The sequence below is a fragment of the Lissotriton helveticus genome, chromosome 4_1 (genome assembly GCF_964261635.1).
Source record: "Lissotriton helveticus chromosome 4_1, aLisHel1.1, whole genome shotgun sequence".
NCBI classification, from domain to species: Eukaryota; Metazoa; Chordata; class Amphibia; order Caudata; family Salamandridae; genus Lissotriton; species Lissotriton helveticus.
The window spans coordinates 2043132995-2043155862 of NC_136063.1; the positions used below are offsets into that span (position 1 = coordinate 2043132995).

General features: G+C 46.7%; 1 protein-coding gene across 2 annotated transcripts in view; it reads right to left on the bottom strand.

The window, feature by feature from the left end:
- Positions 1 to 22868, bottom strand: part of LOC144829499 (uncharacterized) — a 400486-nt gene that overhangs the window by 244172 nt on the left and 133446 nt on the right. Inside the window, exons 3-4 of one of the 2 annotated variants that reach the window (XR_013610685.1) lie at positions 1540 to 1603; positions 1279 to 1400 (exon numbers count right to left, since the gene is read on the bottom strand). The exons of the other annotated variant lie outside the window; for it this stretch is intronic. The gene's annotated coding sequence lies outside the window, so the exon portion shown is untranslated. The remainder of the gene's footprint in view (positions 1 to 1278; positions 1401 to 1539; positions 1604 to 22868) is intronic. 2 annotated transcript variants of the gene reach the window in all.

Here is a 22868-nt window from a genome sequence, read left to right on the forward strand (position 1 = left end):
ACTTGGTAAGAGTATTCTGCATCATTCAGAAACTCTGTCCATCACCACCCCCCTTTTCCAAAATTGTTTTTATCCACACTATGTGTGGGAGGGTATACTCAGACGTGAGTCCCTTGCTCATTGCACCATCAGGATTCAAGCAAGCCGGGCCGAAGAAGGCTGTGATGCCAGAAACCGGTCCCCGGAAGCTTGTTTCCTTCCCAGTATAAGAATTGGCTTGGTAGTTTGGTTTGCCCTGTTCCCATCATGCACTGGGACAGGAACAGACTAATTTGCATATAGCCAGGTTCTGAGCTGGGATGGTGCAGTGAGCTAAAAAACGGTGATGGATTAAAACCATGATCTATTGACTTGGTAAGAGTATTCTGCATCATTCAGAAACTCTGTCCATCACCACCCCCCTTTTCCAAAATCGTTTTTATCCACACTATGTGTGGGAGGGTATACTCAGACGTGAGTCCCTTGCTCATTGCAGCATCAGGATTCAAGCAAGCCGGGCCGAAGAAGGCTGTGATGCCAGAAACCGGTCCCCGGAAGCTTGTTTCCTTCCCAGTATAAGAATTGGCTTGGTAGTTTGGTTTGCCCTGTTCCCATCATGCACTGGGACAGGAACAGACTAATTTGCATATAGCCAGGTTCTGAGCTGGGATGGTGCAGTGAGATAAAAAACGGTGATGGATTAAAACCATGATCTATTGACTTGGTAAGAGTATTCTGCATCATTCAGAAACTCTGTCCATCACCACCCCCCTTTTCCAAAATCGTTTTTATCCACACTATGTGTGGGAGGGTATACTCAGACGTGAGTCCCTTGCTCATTGCAGCATCAGGATTCAAGCAAGCCGGGCCGAAGAAGGCTGTGATGCCAGAAACCGGTCCCCGGAAGCTTGTTTCCTTCCCAGTATAAGAATTGGCTTGGTAGTTTGGTTTGCCCTGTTCCCATCATGCACTGGGACAGGAACAGACTAATTTGCATATAGCCAGGTTCTGAGCTGGGATGGTGCAGTGAGCTAAAAAACGGTGATGGATTAAAACCATGATCTATTGACTTGGTAAGAGTATTCTGCATCATTCAGAAACTCTGTCCATCACCACCCCCCTTTTCCAAAATCGGGAAGTGCTTACTGCGTCAGATCTACAGTATGGTGCAGTAGATCTTTAAAATGATTCAGAGATAAGACAGAATTAGGTGAGAGATCACGTCATTATGCAGGACAATATCATTTATTTGTAACGCATATAATTGGAGGCATTGTGTATCTAGGTCGCTCTGCTTACCTTTTGTAAACACTGTGTTCAACAGAGCTCACAACTTGAGTTCTGCTTTGTTTCTACACTGCAGACTGTATTAAATTCAGCCTTGATTTATTTATCTGCAGAGTGGACAGCAGCGTCCATAACTTGAAAAGAGAAAGAGAAATAATGAGAGAGAGAGGGAGGGAGAGAAAGAGAGAAAAAACGACATTGAAAGTGTTAGAGAAAGTAATAGATGGAGCAGGAGAGGTAGTGTTAATACTGGAGAAAATCTTCATAGCTCACCTTTTTGCCAACGTTGTGTGTCCAAACAAGCACTGGTTCATAGTGCACCCTCGAGTTTAGTGATCTGAAAGATAGTATAGAGTTATGCCGTTGGACACTCAGGATACTGTATTACATCAACCTCCACTGCAAGGTGGTGTCTGTGCGCTCTTTTTTTCTCAGAGTACTATACCCCATGCACTCCCACTGCATATCCAGCCTGTTTAACCCCATTGACTCCCAGAGTCTGGAGGTGAGTGCCTTTTCTTGCGCACCCAGACTATTAAAATCTATCCACTCCCACTGCCCGGAGGTAATTGTACATTCCTATGCAGTCAAGCTGCTGCACACTATCCACTCTCTCCGCCGACAGGTGACATCTCATTGCTTTGGAAATAAGCTTCTTTGCTCACCTTGTGCCATTGGCGCGATTCAAAGAGGGTCCACCAAGTGTCAATGCAACCTTCTGAGGCGTTGTTACGATGGCCACGCATCATCGCAGAATCCTCAAACGTTGAGCTTTGGAGGTGTTGGGGGGGACGCCAATTTGTGAAACACAACCTGTTAGATAAATAGGAAGATAAGACTGTGCGTCATTTGTTTTTCAAAGGAGAGAGGAAGTGAGAGAGTGACTGAAAATAATATTCGCAGCTCACCTTTCTGTCACTGGTGTGTCTTCCACCACGTGCCAGGACATAGTGCACCCTGAAGCTCTTTATCTAAAAGATAGTAAATCAAAGATGTTATTATTGGTAATTGTCACAATCTTAATGTGCAGTAGAATAACATTGCCTTTTTACACACCTTCCCTTCCGCATTAAAAATACAACTATCACTGAGAGATTTGGGGTGCAAGTTGTATCCTACGCTGACGACACTCAACTTGTCGTGTCTCTCGCACAATCAGATGAGACAGCAGCCAGTAATTTTTCTGCTTGTTTGCGGGAAGTAGCTGCCTGGATGGCTGATAACTGTTTAAAACTAAACGGTATTAAGACGGAGGTGCTGATTGTGGGGAAAGCATCTTCGGTGTGGACATCTGCGTGGTGGCCGCAGGTGCTGGGAACTCAACCCACTCCCAGCGAACAAGTCAGAAACTAGGGAATCTGGCTAGATAGTAAAATCTCCTTTGAGTACCACTCAAGGCGAGTGGCAGGCCTGTGTTTTGTGTTTTGGTATCCTGAGGAGCATGAGGAAGACTCTTGACCTGCTGCCCACTACAGCTAGGAAAACCCTTGTTCATGCTCTCATCACATCTAGGCTGGATTATGGGAATGCCCTGTATCTGGGAGCTAACAGGAGGTGCATTACTCGGCTACAGCGTATACAGAACGCAGCGGCCCGTCTGGTCTTGATGCTGCCCAAAAGAGCATCATCCAAAAAAGCTCTAGAAACACTGCACTGGCTTCCGATTAAGGAACGGGTGTTGTTCAAAACCCTGTCGATCAGTCATCGCATTGTTCAAGGGAAAGGGCCTACCTATCTTTTCAATCTGCTGACCCCGTACATTCCTTCGCGTCAACTGAGATCCAGTGGTATGGGGCTGGTTAAGGTTCCCAAGATCAGAAGAGCCCGGATGGGAGGGCTATCTTTCTGTGTTCAGGCAGCCCAACACTGGAACAGACTCCCATCTACCTTGTGGTTGGAGACCTCAGAATTGGTGTTTCGTAAACAACTGAAAACATATCTCTTTCCTTCAGGGTAGCGGGAGGTGGTGCCCCTCTGAGTATATAGATAAAGGTACTTGTAACTCTCAACTATTGCTGGCCGTATCATAGCGCGGAGACACACTGGCCTTAGTGTAACCAGGCGCTTTAAAAATGTCTTATTATTATTATTTGTACAGTTCCAACTTGTTTAATGGGCTTCGATTTATGAAGAATTAGTACAGTAGTAATGTTTTCTATCCGGTTGTGAAAACAAGTGGTGCGCAGTGATACACGTGGTTTCAATCATCACAAGCGACTGACACTGACCGACTATATAAACTTTCCTGCTATAGGAAAAAAATACCAATGCAATAAAATAGGACTGCGTACGCCTAAATCGCTGCGTCGCCTTTTTGTATCCAGTATGCTGCACCCCATCTATCCATCCGCTGCTCACCCAGGCCTCACTGCTCACCTTTTTGTAGACAGGGTACATTCTACATCATGCAGTACTGCTCTGCCACCAAGAAGTCTCATATTTGGTGCTCAGTCTTGATATCACTATGGCAAAGGACATACTCGGGCACCTATCTACATCGCAGCTTCCTCACCCGCTCAGTCCTTGCGGTACCACTAACTCAGTGACCAAAGAGGCCACTCACGTGGTAGTGGGCCCTCCTGTTGGGTAGGTCATGCCTACATGAGGCGTCCGAATCACTAGGACGCTTGTGATGGGAGCAACTCTAAAATGGCGTAGAGCACGTGTGTAGTGATGCATGTGCTGGATGGGTGTGGTGTGGGTGTATTACAGGCATGAGGGAGTGTGTGTGCCATGCTGACAACTAGACCGGATGGTAAGAAATCAGTACAATGGAAATCTGGGCCATGTAGCGTTGTTGTGTTTTCCTGGTAGCGTAAGCGGAGTGGGCTGGACTGACGTATGCCAGTGCTGCACAAGGCTGTGAACGATGACTTCGGAGCTATGGCCGTGGTTCCGTCGTGAGCTATATGAGAAATGAATAGATTCAGGTGTCCGTGTTGTAGTGCTGCCATCACCCGGGTCTTAAACGCAAATGTGTCATTATGTCTGTAAAGTCCCACAACATGGCAACATGGAAGGTACGGGGTATCACTGAACCTATATTCATCCATAGTTGCGCACATAAAAGATGGTGGACATGACGCATTTCTGCGAATATGAATGTTTGTTGTACATTCAGTGGAGTGTTGTAGCTGTAGTAATACAGGGCTGTGAAAGCTTTAGGTTGCAGTTTTTAACACATGAAGGGCAGTTAATATATACACGTATGTGGTCATTCAGGTATACTGTCGAACTTGGTGCTGGAAATCAGTGTTCGAGGCACATCCACATCCTGTTATTGTAGAAAAATGATGTAATCTACGCATGCCTTAAAATGTACTGTAAATACAGTGCTCATGTAAATTGCTGATATAGTTTTGGGTCGACTCCGCGCTATATAACTATGCTAAAAAGAACGGGAAATAGCACACACTTATAAATTTACTATACACTTTCTTTGCAGTATTGTAATGATCCAGTTTGTACGTTCGTATTTGTAGAATGAGCGAGAGAAAGTTGTATAATCGAAGTTTTTGTTACTGGCAGAGGTAAGATGGTTGCAAACGCTGTTTACAGTACAATATAATGTGGTAGGGCGCAGGAGCAGCATTTTACACACATAATAAATACTCAGACATAGATAGATAGTTGAAGTAGGTGCAGGCACGTGTGCTCGACTCCATTTTATTACGTTGCTGTTGGTAACAAGTAGAATAGTAATCATGATATCATACACAGATATTCAATCATAAACGGTTTATGACTTCTGCTGTACAAAGGTAGGAGCACTATATGTGAAATAATACACAGAAGATTCTATTGTAAAGGGATTATGAGTTGTGGTGCAATAAGGTAGGGTCGGTTTGTGTGGAACCTGCGATGATGAATGGTTCAGGCCGTCCGCACTGGTAAGAATGTCTTTTGGCTACTGAATTTTGCCTTAATAAGGCCACGTGGCGATTATTTATGATGCACTGAGTTATTGGTACGTATGGTGCTCAGCGTGTTGCCTACTGGACTGCATCATCTGTAATCATGATTGAAATAAAAGATGAAACATGTATGGAATACATTGTCGAAATATGTATGTTGCAGGGACATTATAGTTCTAGTTGTGACCTGTGCTGTCAGTAGTGTAGACTATTATTGAGTGTGCCTTTGCACTTGCAGCGTAAATTTTGTTTTTCAACTAAACCTAGAACTGATATAAAAGAAGGTTTTGAAGGAAGACTACTAAAGGGATATTGTGTAGGTTTGAGGGACGTTATACTTTGTTTGGTGCTGCACTCTATAAATAATGAATGAAGAGTCAGTTGAATTCTGCCTGAATACGGCCATGTGGCGATGAATTATGGTGCACTGAGTTAGTAGTACCTTTGGGACTGAGCGTGTACATAACCTGTGATGATGTGTGGTCCGGGCAGGCCGCACTGGGGCAATGTTTTTTGACTACTGAATTTTGCTTTAATAAAGCCTTGTAGCGATTATTTATGGTGTACTGAGTTAGTGGTACGTCTGGTGTTTAGAGTGTGCTCACCGTGCGATGATGGGTGGTCTGAACGGGTTGTACTCAAAGCATTGCCTGTTGCATACTGGACTGCATGTACTTTGAGGGGAAAAAAGTACCATTGATGGTTATCAATTCTTCAGCAACAAAATGATCAGAATCAGATGATTCTTCCAGTGGTGTAACCATTTTTGGCTCCAAAAAAGAAATTCAGGTTTCCAATGAAGAAAAAAGGAGGTTTAAATTGTGACCCATGCTGTCCGCAGTGTAGACTGTCATTAAGTGTGCCTTTGCACTTGCAGCGTGAACTTTATTATTCAACTAAATCTATAAGTGATATAAAAGAAGTTTTTGAAGGAAGCATACTAAAGGGTTATTGTATAGGTTTGATAGGTGTTATACTTAGTTTGGTATTGTACTTTGCAAATAATGAATAAACAGTCTATTTAATTGTGAGCTCTGATGACCGCAGTGTAGGCAGGAGACCGCGGTTAGCAAGTGCCCACGGCCACGTGGGGTTGACTAGAGCTGCACAGTATTGGTAATTTAGCGTGTGTGCAGCCAGCGATGATAAGTGGTGCACTGAGTTAGTGACACCTGAAACAACAAGGTTCTGTGGAGCCTGCGATGATGCGTGGTCCGGGCAGGCTGTACTGATAGTAATGTTTTTTGTCTTGTGAATTCTGCCTTAGTAAGGCCACGTGGCGACGATTTTTGGTGCATTGAGTTAGTAGTACCTTTGGCGCTTAAAGTGTACGTACCCTGCATTGATGCGTGGTCGGGGGAGGCACAGTAATTGGAGTAATGTATTTTGTCGATTGAATTCTGCATGAATTCTATTTAAAAGTGATAGTATGCCTAATTGCTGACATAAAACTGTTCTCTCTTCTTTGAGATGATTTATGGTGCACTGAGTTAGTAGTATCTTTGGCGCTGAGCTTGTACTTAGCCTGCGATTATGCGTGGTCCAGGGGGGCCGCACTGGGGGCAATGTCTTTTTGCCTAGTGAATTCTGCCTTAATAAGGCCACGGGGAGATGACTTGTGGTGCAGTGAGTTAGTGGTACCTGAAGAAGTCAGCGTGTGCGCACCCTGCGATGATTCGTGGTTCGGGCGGGTCGCACTGGTACAATGTCTCTTGCCTACTGGAATGTATCATGTGCAATCGCCATTCCACCTGAATCGTGAGCCCTCACAATGTAGATCGTAGGCAGTAGTCATCACAGACATCAAGAAATTCTTTTTGTCGTATCCTTTAACAAAATCTGAGGACATAAATTACCATTATCTCTACCTTACAAAAAATCAAGGCTAAATGTCATGCTGTCCGTAGTACAGATTCAAAGCTGAATTGAAGTTGTGAACCCTGCCGTCTGCCCTGTAGATCGAAGACAGTAGTCAGCACAGATATCGACGAATGATTTTTTTCACTTATTTTAACAGAATCAGAACAGATACAGTACAATTGTCTCTGCATTAAATAAATCATGGTTGAATTCCCTACCGTCTGTAGTGTACATGCAAAGCTGAATTCAAGTTGTGAACCATGCTGTCCGCAGTGTAGATCAAAGGCAGTAGTTGACACAGACATCGAGGAATGCTTTTTTGTCACATACTTTAACAAAATCTGAGGACACAGTACAATTGTCTCTGCCTAAATAAATTGAGACTGAATTCAATGTTGTCTGTAGTTCTGATGTGTGGAGAAAAAAACTAAAATATTAATAAAATCAACAACCATTTGGTTGTCTTCACAACACATCATCAATACGTGGAATTGTTTAAAGAGAGGCACCGGCATTGTTCTGGTTGCCCTGTAATGGAGAAATACAGATTCTGTGATATATTTTACATGATATATCTTTCTGTGTTCAGGCAGCCCAACACTGGAACAGACTCCCATCTACCTTGTGGTTGGAGACCTCAGAATTGGTGTTTCGTAAACAACTGAAAACATATCTCTTTCCTTCAGGGTAGCGGGAGGTGGTGCCCCTCTGAGTATATAGATAAAGGTACTTGTAACTCTCAACTATTGCTGGCCGTATCATAGCGCGGAGACACACTGGGCTTAGTGTAACCAGGCGCTTTAAAAATGTCTTATTATTATTATTTGTACAGTTCCAACTTGTTTAATGGGCTTCGATTTATGAAGAATTAGTACAGTAGTAATGTTTTCTATCCGGTTGTGAAAACAAGTGGTGCGCAGTGATACACGTGGTTTCAATCATCACAAGCGACTGACACTGACCGACTATATAAACTTTCCTGCTATAGGAAAAAAATACCAATGCAATAAAATAGGACTGCGTACGCCTAAATCGCTGCGTCGCCTTTTTGTATCCAGTATGCTGCACCCCATCTATCCATCCGCTGCTCACCCAGGCCTCACTGCTCACCTTTTTGTAGACAGGGTACATTCTACATCATGCAGTACTGCTCTGCCACCAAGAAGTCTCATATTTGGTGCTCAGTCTTGATATCACTATGGCAAAGGACATACTCGGGCACCTATCTACATCGCAGCTTCCTCACCCGCTCAGTCCTTGCGGTACCACTAACTCAGTGACCAAAGAGGCCACTCACGTGGTAGTGGGCCCTCCTGTTGGGTAGGTCATGCCTACATGAGGCGTCCGAATCACTAGTACGCTTGTGATGGGAGCAACTCTAAAATGGCGTAGAGCACGTGTGTAGTGATGCATGTGCTGGATGGGTGTGGTGTGGGTGTATTACAGGCATGAGGGAGTGTGTGTGCCATGCTGACAACTAGACCGGATGGTAAGAAATCAGTACAATGGAAATCTGGGCCATGTAGCGTTGTTGTGTTTTCCTGGTAGCGTAAGCGGAGTGGGCTGGACTGACGTATGCCAGTGCTGCACAAGGCTGTGAACGATGACTTCGGAGCTGTGGCCGTGGTTCCGTCGTGAGCTATATGAGAAATGAATAGATTCAGGTGTCCGTGTTGTAGTGCTGCCATCACCCGGGTCTTAAACGCAAATGTGTCATTATGTCTGTAAAGTCCCAAAACATGGCAACATGGAAGGTACGGGGTATCACTGAACCTATATTCATCCATAGTTGCGCACATAAAAGATGGTGGACATGACGCATTTCTGCGAATATGAATGTTTGTTGTACATTCAGTGGAGTGTTGTAGCTGTAGTAATACAGGGCTGTGAAAGCTTTAGGTTGCAGTTTTTAACACATGAAGGGCAGTTAATATATACACGTATGTGGTCATTCAGGTATACTGTCGAACTTGGTGCTGGAAATCAGTGTTCGAGGCACATCCACATCCTGTTATTGTAGAAAAATGATGTAATCTACGCATGCCTTAAAATGTACTGTAAATACAGTGCTCATGTAAATTGCTGATATAGTTTTGGGTCGACTCCGCGCTATATAACTATGCTAAAAAGAACGGGAAATAGCACACACTTATAAATTTACTATACACTTTCTTTGCAGTATTGTAATGATCCAGTTTGTACGTTCGTATTTGTAGAATGAGCGAGAGAAAGTTGTATAATCGAAGTTTTTGTTACTGGCAGAGGTAAGATGGTTGCAAACGCTGTTTACAGTACAATATAATGTGGTAGGGCGCAGGAGCAGCATTTTACACACATAATAAATACTCAGACATAGATAGATAGTTGAAGTAGGTGCAGGCACGTGTGCTCGACTCCATTTTATTACGTTGCTGTTGGTAACAAGTAGAATAGTAATCATGATATCATACACAGATATTCAATCATAAACGGTTTATGACTTCTGCTGTACAAAGGTAGGAGCACTATATGTGAAATAATACACAGAAGATTCTATTGTAAAGGGATTATGAGTTGTGGTGCAATAAGGTAGGGTCGGTTTGTGTGGAACCTGCGATGATGAATGGTTCAGGCCGTCCGCACTGGTAAGAATGTCTTTTGGCTACTGAATTTTGCCTTAATAAGGCCACGTGGCGATTATTTATGATGCACTGAGTTATTGGTACGTATGGTGCTCAGCGTGTTGCCTACTGGACTGCATCATCTGTAATCATGATTGAAATAAAAGATGAAACATGTATGGAATACATTGTCGAAATATGTATGTTGCAGGGACATTATAGTTCTAGTTGTGACCTGTGCTGTCAGTAGTGTAGACTATTATTGAGTGTGCCTTTGCACTTGCAGCGTAAATTTTGTTTTTCAACTAAACCTAGAACTGATATAAAAGAAGGTTTTGAAGGAAGACTACTAAAGGGATATTGTGTAGGTTTGAGGGACGTTATACTTTGTTTGGTGCTGCACTCTATAAATAATGAATGAAGAGTCAGTTGAATTCTGCCTGAATACGGCCATGTGGCGATGAATTATGGTGCACTGAGTTAGTAGTACCTTTGGGACTGAGCGTGTACATAACCTGTGATGATGTGTGGTCCGGGCAGGCCGCACTGGGGCAATGTTTTTTGACTACTGAATTTTGCTTTAATAAAGCCTTGTAGCGATTATTTATGGTGTACTGAGTTAGTGGTACGTCTGGTGTTTAGAGTGTGCTCACCGTGCGATGATGGGTGGTCTGAACGGGTTGTACTCAAAGCATTGCCTGTTGCATACTGGACTGCATGTACTTTGAGGGGAAAAAAGTACCATTGATGGTTATCAATTCTTCAGCAACAAAATGATCAGAATCAGATGATTCTTCCAGTGGTGTAACCATTTTTGGCTCCAAAAAAGAAATTCAGGTTTCCAATGAAGAAAAAAGGAGGTTTAAATTGTGACCCATGCTGTCCGCAGTGTAGACTGTCATTAAGTGTGCCTTTGCACTTGCAGCGTGAACTTTATTATTCAACTAAATCTATAAGTGATATAAAAGAAGTTTTTGAAGGAAGCATACTAAAGGGTTATTGTATAGGTTTGATAGGTGTTATACTTAGTTTGGTATTGTACTTTGCAAATAATGAATAAACAGTCTATTTAATTGTGAGCTCTGATGACCGCAGTGTAGGCAGGAGACCGCGGTTAGCAAGTGCCCACGGCCACGTGGGGTTGACTAGAGCTGCACAGTATTGGTAATTTAGCGTGTGTGCAGCCAGCGATGATAAGTGGTGCACTGAGTTAGTGACACCTGAAACAACAAGGTTCTGTGGAGCCTGCGATGATGCGTGGTCCGGGCAGGCTGTACTGATAGTAATGTTTTTTGTCTTGTGAATTCTGCCTTAGTAAGGCCACGTGGCGACGATTTTTGGTGCATTGAGTTAGTAGTACCTTTGGCGCTTAAAGTGTACGTACCCTGCATTGATGCGTGGTCGGGGGAGGCACAGTAATTGGAGTAATGTATTTTGTCGATTGAATTCTGCATGAATTCTATTTAAAAGTGATAGTATGCCTAATTGCTGACATAAAACTGTTCTCTCTTCTTTGAGATGATTTATGGTGCACTGAGTTAGTAGTATCTTTGGCGCTGAGCTTGTACTTAGCCTGCGATTATGCGTGGTCCAGGGGGGCCGCACTGGGGGCAATGTCTTTTTGCCTAGTGAATTCTGCCTTAATAAGGCCACGGGGAGATGACTTGTGGTGCAGTGAGTTAGTGGTACCTGAAGAAGTCAGCGTGTGCGCACCCTGCGATGATTCGTGGTTCGGGCGGGTCGCACTGGTACAATGTCTCTTGCCTACTGGAATGTATCATGTGCAATCGCCATTCCACCTGAATCGTGAGCCCTCACAATGTAGATCGTAGGCAGTAGTCATCACAGACATCAAGAAATTCTTTTTGTCGTATCCTTTAACAAAATCTGAGGACATAAATTACCATTATCTCTACCTTACAAAAAATCAAGGCTAAATGTCATGCTGTCCGTAGTACAGATTCAAAGCTGAATTGAAGTTGTGAACCCTGCCGTCTGCCCTGTAGATCGAAGACAGTAGTCAGCACAGATATCGACGAATGATTTTTTTCACTTATTTTAACAGAATCAGAACAGATACAGTACAATTGTCTCTGCATTAAATAAATCATGGTTGAATTCCCTACCGTCTGTAGTGTACATGCAAAGCTGAATTCAAGTTGTGAACCATGCTGTCCGCAGTGTAGATCAAAGGCAGTAGTTGACACAGACATCGAGGAATGCTTTTTTGTCACATACTTTAACAAAATCTGAGGACACAGTACAATTGTCTCTGCCTAAATAAATTGAGACTGAATTCAATGTTGTCTGTAGTTCTGATGTGTGGAGAAAAAAACTAAAATATTAATAAAATCAACAACCATTTGGTTGTCTTCACAACACATCATCAATACGTGGAATTGTTTAAAGAGAGGCACCGGCATTGTTCTGGTTGCCCTGTAATGGAGAAATACAGATTCTGTGATATATTTTACATGATATATTTTTTTTCGTGCCTGGTTTTACAAACGCATCAGGCTTTCATTGATGTATTTTAACCACATAAATCATGTGGATTACTGTTAGCGTTACATTAAAAGTAGACAACACCGCACACACACACATACATTCAGTGAAATACGATCGCTGTATTTCCATGTGCACATCGTGGCATAGTATCTGAGGCTCATAGGAATTGCTTCACTTTAAATAAACATGCAATAGAGCGAATGGTAAAAGCTCAAGTTTCTTAGGAATACATACATCAGCGTTCATTAACCGTGCCCCATGAGTCAGCGCCGGGGTGGGGGAGGGTTCTTTTGTATTTTCAATCACTGCAACAAAACGTAAGTCAAGGTTTTGATGAGGTGGTGGAATTAGGACATTTAAGAAAAAAGCGTAAGGACTCTTGAGTCCAGGTTACCTCTGACAGCGTTTTAGCCGGGTGGTTTAACGACTTGGCAAAAGTCAGACTTACGTGAATACCAATGTTCCCTCATCCATCCATGAACCTCCGTGCTGCTCCGTGGTGTGAAGCATCAGTTGTTTGTTCTGGGTATTTATACCATGGACGATTGGATAATTGCCTCCTTAATTTCAATGATTATTTGCACCTGCTGTACTTTCAGCATGCTCCCGGTGTGGCGCCTGACAGTGACGCTACTTCGCAACTGCGATTAGGCAAAAAAAGCTAGAAGGGCAACAAAAATGGCCGACCTTTCTGGAACATTGACGATGTTTATAGAGATCCATTTCCTGTTTGTTTATAGGTACATTCCAAACTGGAATAAATACTTTGTTCTGCGTATTTGTGAAAGATCTCTTCAGGGTTTTTTTTTTTTTTTCAAACACCACAGAATATTTTCGTCATATGTGAGCTCGGGCATGTGGTATGAGGGCTAGAGAGACAACAAAAATGGCCGACCTTGATGGAACATTGCCGCTAATAGGACTTCCTATTACTAAAGTAGACTCCAAAAGCAGGACTTGGTTATTAGGTTATAGACCAGTTTTAACATTAGAAAAAGCAATAAAATGTAGAAAAAATTAAGTGGCCTGCTTGGAACATTGCCGGTGATTTTAAAACCATATTCTTTTCTCATTGGTTGGAACCAGGGTAGAATGGAACATTGCTGCTAAAAGGACTTCCTATCGCTAAAGTTGACTCAAAAAGGAAGACCTGGTTATTAGGTTATAAACCGGTTTAAACATTTAGAAAAGGCAACAAAAAGTAACAAAAAATAAATAAGTGACCTGCTAGGAACATTGCCGGTGATCTTAAAACCATGTTTTTTTGTCATCATTGGTTAAATCCAGAGCAGAACCAGATTATTTATGAAACCTAGTTATTTATGAAATTAAATTGCCTGCACAGATATACCAAATGTTGTTACCACCTGTGCGTAGTGCAAAAACTGTTACCGTGTCAATAATTGTTGGAATCACTGTACATGGTGTTATTTCTGAAACATAGTTATCTATGAAGTGGGCTGAACAGAAGTTGTCGACTGAACAGGAGTTGTCGGCTGGGGCCCCATTGCTGGTCAGTTTGATGGGTGATCAAATATCTTGATTTACAGTTGGCTCCAAGGAATTTCATCATTGAGCCCTCTTTCATTGCTCTTTATGCGATGGACCCAGCGCTGCTCTTTTTCAAATAAATGTTTCTCATTAGGTATCTGCTCGATCACTGTATTTCTCCATTACAGGGCAACAAGAATAATGCCGATGCCTCTCTTTAAACAATTCCACGTATTGATGATGTGTTGTGAAAACAACCAAATGGTTATTGATTTTATTATTATTTTAGTTTTTTTCTCCACCCTTTCTCCACAGATACCGCATTGGTAAAAACCTTTTGAGGAGGTCATTCAACCTCCTAATATACTCTTTTTTTTAGTTGGCCAGCCTATTTTTGCGGCCAGCTCGTTGTGAAATAGGCATATAACATTCCAACTATTATCCCAGAGTGTAGTAGGGATTACAATAGGTCCGGATGAGTGAAGCAGTAGGGGACTGCTCACGAAACATGTCGACCAAGTAGAGAGTAAAACAAAACCAGGATTTACTCTCTCCTTCTCTTTTTTAACGTTCCCAGCCAGAGATACGAATAAAGTCTATTTTTCTACTAGCCAGGCAATTTGTAAGTTATTTTTCTATTGCAGACTTTCCCTACTACTCAGATCTCTCACACCTATAACACATATAGGGCCATATGTATCAAGGCTTTTTGGATTCGCAAAGGCCGGAATTCAGCGAATTCCGGCCTTTGCGAATCACAAAAGGCTGTTTAGCATTTTTTGCTATGTATGTAAAAATCGCATCATAAGGAATCGCAAAAATGTGCGATTCCTTATTTTGCTATAGCATTTAAGGAATGGCAATTTTGCGATTCCTTAAATGCTATGTATGATGCAATTTTCAATAGCGATGTTAGCTTAAGAAATCGCAATTTACCACCAACTTTCAATTGGTGGTAATTTGCGATTCCTTTTAAAAATGCACAAATTGGCATTTTTGAATGTGGCATGTGACGCACATACATGCCCATAGGGCATGTATGTGCGCCATATGCATACACATGCTGATTTCAGGGGTGCAGCAGGGTGTCCTTGAGACACCCCTGCACCCTTGAAATCAATCTAATTTTGCGATTAGCAAATTGCGAATCGCAAAATGAAATGCATTTCACAATCATTCCTATGGCCTCCTGGCCCAGAGGAATGAATGGGAAATTATTCCTTATTTGCGAATTCGCAAATAAAGAAGATTAAGGAATCGCAAAAAAAATGTGATTTTTTACATACATACCGTTTTGCGAATACTAAATAGCGATTCCTTAAAAATCGCTATTTAGAATTCGCAAAACGGAACTATGATACATATGGCCCATAGTCTATTATCACAAAATCAAGGGCTCCTGCGTAGTCGTAGGTCGAAGCACGCCCGTCCCATAGAGGGACGGGAAGACCCTATAATGAAGCATGACACTATGGGATTCATAGTGTGTGAGGGGTATTTTAAAAACACATAGTGCTTTCCCCGCATTCAGTGACGGTGGTTAGCTATAACAACACATCACGAGCATAAATATCTACACTTAACAAAAAAAAACTAAAAAACACATTAGGGATAGAACCTTGTTGTTTATATATTGCCCCAGAGAAGAGCCACACAGGTAGGTAATATCTTGCTTGTTTAATGGAGGCTGCAAACCAGGTAGCAGGAAACATCACATCACATCCTCACAGCCAACGCGTTTCGGGCTTTTTGCCCTTCGTCACAGGCATTACAGCATGAAACAAGACAAGTTGTGCACCTGATTAATAATCCTTAAACCCGCCCTTGTGGGAGTGGCCACCCGTACAGTCTCATGGTTCTTGTGGTGCCAAGTTATATTACTCATGTGAGTTTGTCTTGTAGTCCAGTGCTCAAATGTTTATAAAATACCCCAGTAGGTTGGTGCAATGTTCCACAACATCTCAGCTGCAAACTTACGCCATCCATAGCAACCTACCTCCCGATTAAGGTGACCACCGGTTGGCGTCACCCGGGTCCGCGTACAAGCAGCGGGGCTCCTCCACTGCCGGGTCGGCCGTGAATATCCACACAAACAAGGTTGCCCCCAAAGAAGAGCCACACAGGTAGGTAATATCTTGCTTGTTTAATGGAGGCTGCAAACCAGGTAGCAGGAAACATCACAGACCAGAGGGCTATTCACAAACTGCATTTTGTAGTTCGTTTTGTAGAACTACAATAGCAGTACAAACATACTACAAAATGCTATTCACAAACTGCACTTCTAAAGTACTACTGTTTTTTTTGCAGTAGTGCTTTAGAAGTGCAGTTTGTGAATAGCATTTTGTAATATGTTTATAGTACTACTGTAGTACTAAAAACATACTACAAAATGCAGTTTGTGAATAGCCCTCTGGTCCTTCAATTTGGTGAAGACATGTAAGTTACTTTTTTGGAGAAAATGTACTCTCTGATTTTGTGATTAGCCAAATAATTGTAAACTTACTCAAAATTGTACGTTTCCTTTGTGATTCAGGCCCATGTAGTGACTGGTTTATCAAAACAAATTGTAAATCTGTACTGATAGAAGTACTCCTTGAAAGGGTCAAATGTACTACTCTTCGGAATTCACAAACATTGGCAGTAGTGGGATTGGAAAGCTGTACCAGAATCTAGGGCCAGATTTAAGTAGGCTTTTACCGGTCGGTAACGGCCAAAATCGGCCGTTACCGACCGGTAAAAGCCTTTTCCTATGTAGGAGGCTATTTAACGAATCGGTAAATAACAAATCGGTATTTACCGATTCGGTATTTACCGAATCATCATTTACCGATTCGGTATTTACCGAATCGGTAAATGAGATGTAGGAAGCACTGTAAACAGTGCTTCTGGGCTTTAAGAATTCGTTATTTACCACCAACTATTAGTTGGTGGTAAATAAGGAATTCCTATGTAAATGCAGAAATGTGCATTTACACCTGTGCCATGTGACAGACATTCCTGCCCTTAGGGCATGTATCTATGCCACATGTGCACACCAGCACTAATCAGCGGTGCAACAGGGTGTCCAAGTGACACCCTGCCACACTTGAATTTTTCGGTAATTACCGATTCGGTAATTGACATTCATTCCTATGGGCCTCCAGGCCCATAGGAATGAATGGCAAATACCGAATCAGTAATAACCGATTCGGTAAATACCGAATCTTAACGATTCGGTATTTTTTACCGATTAATTACCTACATAGAATTTACCGATTCTGAAATACTGATTCGGTAAAATTCGGTATTTTAGAATCGGTAAAACCTATTTACTTACATCTAGCCCCTAGTTCCCAGGCACACAACTGTCAATCAAATACCCAAAAGCTGATGGGTTGAACACTTGCAAATAGTCTAACCAGTGGCAATCCCTCGGACAGCATTCCAATCCAGACTTTTAGCCCACTGTGCAACTCTAGAGAAAGGCCCATCTAATGCAAATATGTACTGACCCTGTCCCTCATGGAAGCAGTCCATTCCAAACCTTGGTCATCTCACCTCTCAACCCCTTTTTTAATTCGGTCCTTTGAGATTCACATCTACCGAATTTCGCTGATTAATCTACACCACTGCACATTAATGTCTGCACAACAGGAAGGTGAACAGTTAACCTTTGTAAAGGGTCTACCAGTCAGTGGCACCAGAGTGGTACTTTTTCTTGTTATGTTTGATCCACCTGATCTAGAAACAATTTTTGTTGAAACCTCTAAAATGATGCAGTCGGGGGCGTGGCCAAGATGGCGAGGTGAGAAGACGCACTCTCTGCGAGCTCCTCTGACCACGGAGCCCTAGACCATTAGATATTGCCGATCTCCCCCCGGTCGGCATCGGAGCAGGAGCGGAACCTGTGTGAACGGCGGGCGCCCTTGCATTGGCCCTCTACTCAGCACAGGAATCGACTTTTGGGGTCTTGAGGGGCAATGGAGACGGGGGTCGGCCATCTTTGCGGCCTTGCCTAGAGGCCGGCCGGAGCACTACGGAGCACTGCCCCCGGGCGGGGTAGCAGAAAGGACCCTGCGCTGCCCAACAACGGGTGGCGGTTGACGGCGGAGCCCCGAGCTGGACCCGAGTGCTGGATAACGCCCGGGGTGGTACGGAGAGCAGTGGCGGTGAAGAAGTGGGGCGGAGCTCCGGCGCCCGGCTCTGACTACGCGGGGCCGGGGCTGCGGCTGCGGCCTGCTACGGAGACTTTCCTACCTGCGGCTGAGGGCCGGATTGCCAGGCGGCGGCTGGCGCTGAGGGGAGACGGGCGCCGGTGAGTTTTGGGACCCGAGTCCGGAACTGAAGGCGTCCCGAGGGTGTCCGACGGAGGTGCCGCTGCACGGGTGGCGGGGAACTGCCGCGCAAGCCCGGGGTCGTGGCCTACGGGCCGGGCGTGCAAAGCCCCTGCCACAGACAGACTGCCGAGGAGCGCCTGACACCCAAAAGGTACGGGCACACGCCGGAGGCGCCGGCGGTCGCACCTGGCTGCAGAGACATATCTGGCTCCAAAGAGGCCCGGACGAAGCAGGGGGCACGGGCGGTCGCATTTGACTGCAGAGCAGGACCAACAGTGATTCGGCCACGGCCCACGACTCTTGGCACGATCCAGACTGCAGTGGAGTGGCCACCGGCGGAGAGCGGGCACAGGTAGGGGGTGGTGAAGAAGCCGGCTCCCCCCTCCCCAGTGCGGGCCCCGGAGCCGGGGAAGGTGAAGCAGATACTCGGAGACCGGAAGAGGGGGCCCGATCGCATCGCCGGCAAAGGCCTGTGCCTAGTGGCGGGGAATACTCCGCGTCTCTTCGACGAGCCGAGGCCCGAGACCACGCACCCGCCCCGGACGGGGACTTGAGAGCGGCGATTGTGGAGCCTCGGGGGGCAACGTAGCGAAGGAACGCCACAAACCGGAGGAGCTGGGCCCTGGACCGGGTCTTCGGCTGCAGGTGGGGCCCAGTGGAAGAGCGGACACTGTCGCACGGATAGGAGACGTGGGTGGACGACCGCGGAGGTGGGATTGGCCGCTGCCTCGGCGCGGATCGCGGCACAGGCGGGCCCTGGGGGGCGGGATCCGGAGCGGCCCCGACCGTTGGCCTGGACCATCCCGGGGAAGAATATACGAAGCTCTGGTGGCCTCGGGTGCCACCCCAGCGGGCCGTTGACTCGCTCTGCAGGGCATGAACGCTCTGCACGAGGCAGATCTGACCTCCCCAAACTCGACACCCACATACCAGACCGCTGAGCGAGTGCAGAGGTGGAGACGGAGATCCGAATAGGAGTGAGCAACCACTGGGACTAACGAGAGATCTGCTGCGAAGCGGAGTGCCTTGGGTGATCGAGGTCGAGGCGGCCCGGAGTTCTTGCCTACCTCAGCAACGTACTATCCGGTGTGCTACCCCGTTGGCGATATGGCTGGCAACAGAGGGTCCAAGAAGGGGGACCGGACTTTGCAGGATATGCTTACTAAAAGCACAGCAATCATCGAGCCCCGCGAGCAGTTCCCAGGGGGCCGCTGGAGGGGAGCCCCTGGTGACCAGATCCTTTCTGGAGACTCTCTTCAGCTCGCTCAGAGAGGATTTCCACGCGCTGAAGTAGGAGGTGGCAGGAGAGGTACGGGAAGTGCGCAGAGAGGTCGATGGCTTGGGCGAGAGGGTGACCACAGTGGAGGAAGCGGGTCATACCCGAGACGAGGAGATCGCGCAGCTGCAACAGGAGGTGCTGCGCTTGAGGGAGCAACACCTTGACCTCCAGGCGCACAGCGAAGATCTAGAAAACCGATCTTGCCGCAATAATATCAGGATCCGGGGCGTTCCATCCAGAGAAGAGGGTGAGGACGCGGCTGGGTATCTGCAGGATCTTTTCCGAGAGATTCTGGGGGAGTCGGCGGATTTCTCTATTAGGATAGACAGAGCACACCGGGTGGGCCCCCCGCACCGAGCCTCGGCCCCCCCCTGATATTCTAGCCTTCCTGCCCGACTACCCCTTGAAGGAGCGGATCCTCCGCGAAGCACGCCGGCAGCAGTCCCTGAGATTCCGGGGGCATCAGGTAGCCCTCTTTCAAGACCTATCGGTGATCACACTTCAAAAACGCAAGACTTTCAAAATTGCAACAGATTTTTTGAGGGATCACAACACGCAGTACTCCTGGGGCCACCCTTTCCGCCTCATCTTTAGGTGGAATGGAACTCTGCACCAGCTGCGCTCTCTTCAGGACACCTGTGACGTGCTTGGGATCACTGCCACTGATGACGCTGTGCCCACCCCTCGTCGACGCCGCGTCACCAGGGATGGTTGGCAAACGGTCCCAGCGAGGCAATCCTCTACGTCCTCGGCTCGTCCGGACTCGCCCACCATCAGGGCAGACATGGCTGATGCTGTTCAGGAGGTGGACAGGTCCACTGCGACTGGAGGTGTGGCTTTGACGGATTGAATGGCCTCCGGGGGGAGATCGACGCAGCTTTACTGAAGATGCAGGTTTGGGGGTCCGGGGGATGGGGGGCGGCGGGGGAGTGGGTAGTGGCTGGACGTCCACTTGAATAACTCTCCGCACTGGGACAATGGGACCCTGGGTCCAACTGGGGAGGGAGGGGGAGGGCGGCGGGAGTTTTCAGGGTCAGGTTGGTTGTGGTTTGAGGGAGTGTGAACGGTTGGGGTTGAGGGGGGAAATGGGGAGGGGCAGGTCACTAGACAGGGTGGGGGGAGGCGGGGAGTTGGGCTGTTTGGGGGGAGTTCGGAGGATAGGGGAGGGGGGGAGTCGGGGTCTGTGTTGTGCTGTTTTGTATTTCTGTTGCACTTGCTTTGTCCTCACGCCACTTTTATTGATTTCGGGGTACTGTGCTGTATGGTTGTCGCATTGGCCACACCCCGCAGCACCATTTCACACTGCTGTCACTTCTGCCGTCCCTGGGGAGGAGTCAGGCTCATTACGCGCTGTCCTTATGACGGTCATTGATAGCCTTTGAGATAGTTACCCTTAATGTGAAAGGGCTAAATAACCCAGTCAAGCGGAGAGCGGTATTGTCCCTACTTGAAAGCACCCAGGCAGACATTTGTCTCTTACAAGAGACACACCTCCTACCCAGAGACTGTCATAGGATGAGGTCACCGAAATTTCCCATACAACTCTTTTCCTCAGGGGCCACCAAGACAGCGGGGGTTGCCATCTTAGTATCTAGGAAATTTAAAGGGGAGGTCTTGCACAAAGTGGCCGAACAGAAGGGGAGGCTACTGGCATACAGGGTCAAGGTGGGAGATCTGTTGTTTACAGTAGGCTCGATATATAGCCCCAGTGATCACCAAGACCGGTTTCTACACTCGGCCCTAGAAGACATAGCGACCACCCCCGATAGGCACATCATCATTGGGGGAGACTTGAATATGGTCTTTGATTCCTCCTTAGATAGATCTGCGCAGCGACGCCCACAAGCAGGTGAGATCTCGCAGCTGAGTAAATCCCGACTGAGAGACCTCGAGTTGCATGATTTGTGGAGGCGCCTTCACCCTACTGCTCAGGCCTACTCCTACTACTCACACGCACACAAGACCTACGCGAGACTAGATCATCTCCTGGTGACGGGACCGGTCTGCGACTTGGTGACGGCCTCCGACATGGGGGTTCTTACACTGTCGGATCATGCCCCGGTGACGGGCACTTTCCAGCTACCGCCGGTATCTCCCTCTAGAACGGTCTGGCGTCTTCGGGATACCCTGCTGCATAGGCCATCGGTTGTGACGCATGTACGAAACTCGATCCGTGAGTTTCAGGAGCACAATGATAACGGCGATACCACTCGGGCAACGCAGTGGGCCGCCTTGAAGGCGGTGCTCCGCGGGGAGTTTATCGCCATTTCCTCTGCGGAGAATAGGGAGCGACAGCAAAAGAGAGACGAACTTACGAGCAAGGTACGGGAGCTGGAACGGGTACATCAAAGGAGGGGTGCCCCTAGGGTCTGGAGGCAGCTCAAGGCTGCCCGAAAGCTCCTTTCTGCACTAGACATGGATAGGGCTGAATATGCAGCGCTACGCCTGAAGCACGCGTATTACACTGGGGGCGACAGGTGTGGCCGACTTCTGGCGCATAAGCTTCGAGTAAAACACCAGACCCAACGGGTTAAGGAGTTATCGGTTCCCGGTGGGGTGACGGTCAAGGAAGATACCCTGATTGCGGACGGGTTCCGTCGATATTACGCCGACCTGTACGCGGGCGATCCCCCCTCGGCGATGGCCGAGACTAACTACCTCGCTTCGGTCGAACTCCCCACCCTGGCCCCAGAACAGGCAGAACACTTAGAGCGGGACATTCGGATCGAGGAGGTGATTGCGGCTATTTTCTGACTCAAGCAAGGGAAAGCCCCGGGTCCAGACGGGTACACCCCACTCTTCTATAAAACGCTCTGCCCGGAGCTGGCGCCGCTGTTGACACGGCTCTTCAACTCCTTTTCTGAGCCGGGGGCTATCCCTCCCGACCTACTCCGTGCGACGGTTTCGGTTATCCCCAAGCCGGGGAATGTCCGAACTGAATGCGGCTCCTACAGGCCGATTTCCCTATTAAATGTGGACCTCAAGCTCTACACTGGGATTCTGGCGGCGCGTCTAGCACCCCATCTGCCGGGGTTGGTGGACCCGGACCAGGCGGGGTTTGTTCCCGGCAGGCAAACGGTGGACAACACTAAAAGAGTGGTCCACATCCTGGAGAAAGCCTCGCGTATTCCTGGGGAACGAATGCTGCTTTCAATTGACGTGGAAAAAGCATTCGACCGTGTACAGTGGCCATACCTAGAGAGAGTGCTTTGCAAGTTGGGTATAGGTGAGAAATTTCGCACCTTAATCTTCAATTGTTACAGATTGCCGTCCGCGGTGGTGCGAGTGAATGGTTGTAGCTCCAGACTGTTCGCGATCGAGAGGGGCACCAGACAGGGGTGCCCGTTATCGCCGCTGCTCTTCGCTCTTTACATGGAGCCTTTTGCCCAGAGGATCCGTCAGAATCCGGATGCGACCGGCGTCCAGATGGGAAGGTATACTCACACCATTAGTTTATACGCGGATGATGTGATCTTAATGCTTGAAGACCCAAGAAAGGTGCTTCCCGCTTGCATAGCCGAGTGGGACGCCTTTGCGGCCGTGGCGGGTTTTAAGATGAATATGGGGAAATCTGCGGCCCTTGACATCTCGCTGACCACTGCCACGAGACTTGAGTTACAGGGACGCTTCCCCA